Source organism: Martes martes (genome assembly GCF_963455335.1).
Source record: "Martes martes genome assembly, chromosome: 3".
Lineage (NCBI taxonomy): Eukaryota > Metazoa > Chordata > Mammalia > Carnivora > Mustelidae > Martes > Martes martes.
Window position 1 is genome coordinate 29337955 of NC_137890.1, and position 6028 is coordinate 29343982.

Genomic DNA, 6028 nt, shown 5'->3' on the forward strand with positions numbered 1-6028 from the left:
ACTATGTGTAAGGTAGGATGAGATTAATAAAATGCAAGTTTCCTGGAGACAAAGTAATAACAAAATTTTAATACAATCCAAAAGGAAACAAGCATTAAATAACCATCTACTGAATGCTCTCAAAGTTCATGTGCTATGTTTCTTAGCACATAATCCCTTTCTTTGTCTGACAAAACCCAGCCTAGTGTTCCAGAGGTTTCTATGAGTGACCCCTGACCTTTGCTGGATTTCAGCTGCCTAATCTCAGCTGAGCATTAGAGATAGAGGAGTTCGGAATTCCTGTGCTCTTTGAGAAGTAAAGGAAGGGCAAGCACAGGCAGTACCCTATGTGGGTCACCAATAAGAGCCTCGCTTCTCTTGAACAATTAGTTGTGAAGTTACATTAATAATGAAGATACATGCACATTTTGTTATAGTAAAAGTAGGCTGAATAAATATAGTTTAAATTCTTGGAAGAAAACCAAAAGATGTGGCAGCCCTATGAAGGAAATATCCAGAAACCATAGAGGCCAAGTTTGTGAAAAGCAGTAATTCTGGATGACTTGCTTTCAGTCATTGGCCTCAGAAGTGACTACATGAAATAATCAACAGGTTGAATGAGTATATCCAAATTGGAAAATCCCAGTAGACACTTCCAGGATTCGAGGTTCATGTGAGCACGAGGAATAACTCCACCATATTAGGAAGGCAGCAAGTGTAACGGGAAAATCACCAAAAGAAAAGGTAAGAGAGAGAGAGAGAGGAAGAAAGAAGGAAGGAAGGAAGGAAGGAGAGAGAGAAAGAAAGAAAGAAGGAGAAAGAGAAAGAAAGAAGAAAGAAAGAAAGGAAGGAAGGAAGGACGAAAGAAAGGGAGGGAGGGAGGAAGGAAGAAAAGGAAAGGAAAAAAGGATATCCTTGATTGGGCAATATAACTGTCCTCAAAATGTCAATGAACACCACAGAACCTCAATTTAATTATGTCAGGTTAATATTATAGCTATAATATTATAAAATATAGATATTAATATCTCCAGCCTAATTCTTAAATCCACAAATTTCTAGTGTACTTATCAGTGTACCCTCTAAAATATAGGCATATGCAAATGAAGAAGACATAATCCTGACCTTCTAGAAATTTACAATCTGATGGGAGAAACAGACAAATAAATCAAGCAGCTAATATATTATAGGTACTGGTATATAAATACATACATAGTGAGAATTAGGGAGTTTAAGGGAACTCACCAGAGGAATTGGTACTTGAGTTGAGCCTTAAAGGAAATTTGCCGAGCAAAAAGTCCATGGCACAGCTGGCTAAATGACTACCGTGGGGGAGAAACTGAAAGGAGTGGACCAGCACGGCCAGTTCAGGGAGAGGGTTTGACCCCAGCATGCTGAGGGAGGGCTGTGAGAGGTGGGGCTGGAGAGACAGGCAAGCCAGAGAGGGCCTGTGTTCCATGTAGTGGGGTTGGCCCTTCCCCATAACCAGTGTTCCTCAAATGTCTGAGGACTGCATACTGCAGGCTTATCCGGAGGTCTATTTACAACACAGACTCCTGGCCTCCAACTCTGATTCGTATCATCTAAACCTCTGGGGTGGGGCCCAGGAGTATTTAATTTAACGTCGATTTCAAGTAGTTCTTATGGATCTAAAACTGGGGAAGACTGGCAGTGTGGATATTTGCGAAGCACTGAGTGTTTTAGACAAGAGTAACAAGATGAGTTCTGTTTTCATAAGATTACTTTGGAAGCAGTGTAGAGCATAGATCAGAGGACCAGGAGGCAGAAAGCAGGGGAACAAGATAAATAGCTCCTGCATTTGATGGGTCAGAGCTGAGGGTCTGAGAGAGGAAATGTGTGGGATATTGGAAATAGGGCCTGTCAGCTAAAAATATAGTCCTCCTGACATCCTGACGGGATTGATGTGGGAACAAAGCTCAATTCAGAGGTTTCTGCCTAGAACGCATTAACTTAGATCAGAGTTTAGCAAACGAGGACCCAAGGGCCAAATCCAGCCCGCTGGCCTGTTTTTGTAAATAAAGTTTTATTGGAACACAGTCACACCCATTTTTTTACATATGGACTAGAGTTGCCTTTCACAACAGCACAGCTGAGTAGTTGTAGCAGAAACCCTGCGGCCCACAGAGGCTAAAATATTTACTATCTGGTCTTTACAGAAAAAATGTGCTGACCCTTGACCGATAAATAATAATAAGGGGAAAGAGAGGCAGCAGTCGAACTAGAGAGAAGAGTTCTGAGGATGAAATGAATTCTGTTTGGGATATAATGAGCTTCAAGGTATCATGGAGCTTCCACAGAGACACTTAGGGGATCTATCTGGGTTAAAGAGAAAAATGTGCTTAAAGTGATTTCTAGATACTAATTAAACAACAGGATGAATGAAACGTTGAAGGAGAATCAGAAAAATGGAGGGAAAAGGGAAAGAAGAGATGGAGAATAAAACAACAGGGGTCACGAAGGCAAGAGGAATGGGCAGAGATGAGAAATTCAGAAGAAATTCTGAATTTCCCTGAAATTCCCTACAGGAAGCAAGGGTGACCAGGACCACAGAAGTCAGGGGGAAGCCAAGCAAAAACACGGGTGAGATGTGAATCAGAGCGACAGGAGAATGAAAAGCAACTTTTGAAATGGGCAATTCCAGACACATGGGAGCCCTCCTCCCCAACAGCCAGGGCACATGTGCATGATGTATGGGATGATGTATCTTTGGCTCCTCAGCTCCCATTCACTTGGCACAATTTTCTAAATAGATCGTGTCACTGTAGCAGTAGAGAAGGCTAAATCGTTGGTTAAAGATAGTATTTTAAACATGTAAGCTTTTTTCCTCATCCTCCTTCCCAAACTCCATTAAAATGACAAAAAACAAAGATGAAAAGGTATAAACGCACAAGGACAGAGATGAAAGGGCAGACACCAGCTGACTAGAAATATTAACAAATTTGTGTAAGATAAACACCAGATGATAAAGGACAACTTACACAGATTTCAGTTTTCTTTACTAAATGTCTGCCTGGGAGGCAGAAGTGACAGGATTATAGCTCAGAAGTAACTCTGGAATTCAGGGTGGCAGGTACCCTTGAAAGCTAGGGACTGAAGTGAAGGCAAAAACGAAAGAACTGATTAAAAGTCTAAAAGATCAGACTCTAGCATCCATCTCTAGCCTGTACGGTGGATGATTGTTCCCTAGTCAGCTAAAAGACATTCAGCTTATTCTCTGGAGAGTTGTGCCGGATTTTCCAGGGACTTGGTCACAGCAAAGACAGGCTGAAGATGGAAATGAGGCCCCTTAGTGGAATCAAAAGGATTAAGCAAAGATCTGCCTGACAGATAGTGAGAGTTTAGCCCTCATCCCCATGCCAGACCAGGCACTCAGAAAGGCAACAAGCAGCCTTAGACATCCCAGACAAAAGATTGAAGATTCTGTTCTGAGCAAATAATCAGGTCAAGATATTGATATAGATATCAATATCGGGATGAGGAAGGTTCTCAGCCACGTGGGTTGTATTCCTGCTCCATTCCACCCACATAAATAGAATTTCCAATTTACCTCTTAGTGCTACACTTTTAAATATGAATAAGCAGGCTAAAGACAGCAGACAATTTAGGAAAACTTCTGAAGTGAAAGACAAACCTGGAACAAACAAACAAACAAAAAGGTGAGGGGACTGAGGAAACAGAAAAAATGCAGGGAACCCAAATAAAATTCGAGAAAACAAAAATTAATTTTCCCAGAGCACTAACAAATGAAGCAAAAATGGAATGCTATATGAACAAAAGAAGCATTCAAAGATGGAGAAAGTGCTCTTGGGAATTGAAAATATGTTCACAGAAATAAAATACAATAAAAGAAATTCAAAGGGAAGGGAAGGGAAGGGAAGGGAAGGGAAGGGAAGTTGAGGAAAGTAGAATGTAAAGCTACTCTACCAAAGTAGGCTTACGCAAACTAAGGAAGGAAATTAAGAAATCCAGGAAACAGGTGAATCCAGGACAGGAAAAGCTCAAAACACGATTCCCAAGGTGATGGGGGGGAGGGACGGATTACGTTCAACCCACCCGTCTACAAGGCATTCAATCTAGTCAGGAGCTGAAGAGCAAAGAAGGGATATCTCCAAGAAAAAAGTAGAGCAGAGAGATTGACCATTATATTTCACCATATGTATGGGAGTTTATAGTTCCATGAAAGCATCTAAGGATAAATGAATGATAGTTCCATAGAGGAGAAACCAACAAAAAATAATTAGGCCATTATTAATATCCCCCAATTATTTTTTTCTTGTAGAGAAAAAATATATAAAATCATAGATACATGACTTGGATGTAAGCAAATTTTCTTTGCCAAAATAAACACCCAAGTTTGTTTTAACCAAGATTGTGATATAAATAAATTGGAAGAAAAAGGGGAAGGAGAGTAGTACATTATGTCTATGATACAAGAAAGCTAAATCTTAGTTTTCTATGATAAAAATCTCATCCCCACGTTGGAAAACAATCGGGAACCATCTAGGAAAGCTGAAGATATGCTAGCCTAGGGTCAAATTTCTGCCTGCAGAGAAACTGCTATATGACCAGTAAATAGATACCAGAATATTCATAGAAGTATTGTTTGTTTCCACAAAAAATAGAAAAATCCCAATTCCACCGTGATCATTTAAAGAGCCAAATTTGGAGGTATATCCATACAATGGTATGCTCTGCAACAGGCTTCTCAACCACGGTGCTATTGATATTTCAGGCCAGAAAGTTTTTTATTATAATTATTTCTTTAAGTTTACATATCTTATGACCTTTTCTGTATACATGTTACATTTCACAACTTAAAAAGCAAAAAGAAACAGGAAGCTTATAGATACCATCCAATGGAAAAATCAAGAAACAACTGGTTATTTATTCCAAAGATACAAATGTAGTGAACCGAAGGCACCTGCACCCCAACGTTTATAGCAGCGATGTCCACAGTAGCCAAACTATGGAAAGAGCCCAGATGTTCATCAACAGATGAATGGATAAAGAAGATGTGGTGTATATAACTGGTAGACTATCACTCAGCCATAATAAAATAATGAAATCTTGCCACTTGCAGCAATGTGGGTGGAACTAGAGGTAATTATGCTAAGTGAAATAAATCAGTCAGAGAAAGAAAATTATCATATGATCTCACTGATATGGGGGATTTAAGAAACGAAACAGAGGATCACAGGGAAAGAGAGAAAAAAAAATAAAAGAAGACAAAACCAGAGAGGGAGACAAGTCATAAGAGACTCTTAATCATAGGAAACAAACTGAGGGCTTCTGGAGGGGAGAAGGGAGGGGAAGGAGGATGGGGGGATAACTGGATGATGGACATTAAGGAGGGCATGTGATGTAATGAGCACTGGGTATTACATAAGACTATTGAATCACAAACCTGTACCTCTGAAATCAGTAATATCAATCAACTAATTAATTAATTAATTAATATTTAAAAGAAATCAAGAAATAGTAGTAAAGGAGCGCCTGGGTGGCTCCGTGGGTTAAGCCTCTGCCTTCAGCTCAGGTCATGATCTTGGGGTCCTGGGATCAAGCCCCACATTGCATCGGGGAGTCTCTGCTCAGCAGGGAACCTGCTTCTCCCTCTTTGCCGGCCTCTCTGCCTACTTGTGATCTCTCTGTCAAATAAACAAATAAAATCTTTTTAAAAAGAAAAAAAAGAATCATTCTTTAAAAAAAAAGAAATAGCAGTAAAAATATGTTCTTTAGAAATGGAAAGGGAAAACTATAAAAATATATGAAAAATATTAAAAAACCTAAGAATAAAATGAGAAAGAAGTTATTATTTTAAGGGTGTGGGATTCATGAGAACAAAGGAGTTGAGTTAGGATCAGGAGGTTATTATTATTCTTTATAAGCATTTTTACAGTAAACCAGGTATATGTATTAGTTTAATAAATATAAAAATTAATTTTAAAATCTAGAATAGCAGCACAGTGAAGCAGGTGGGCACATTTCTGGATCATAAGCTCGGTGGCCATGCTGGCTAGATTTTTTCACG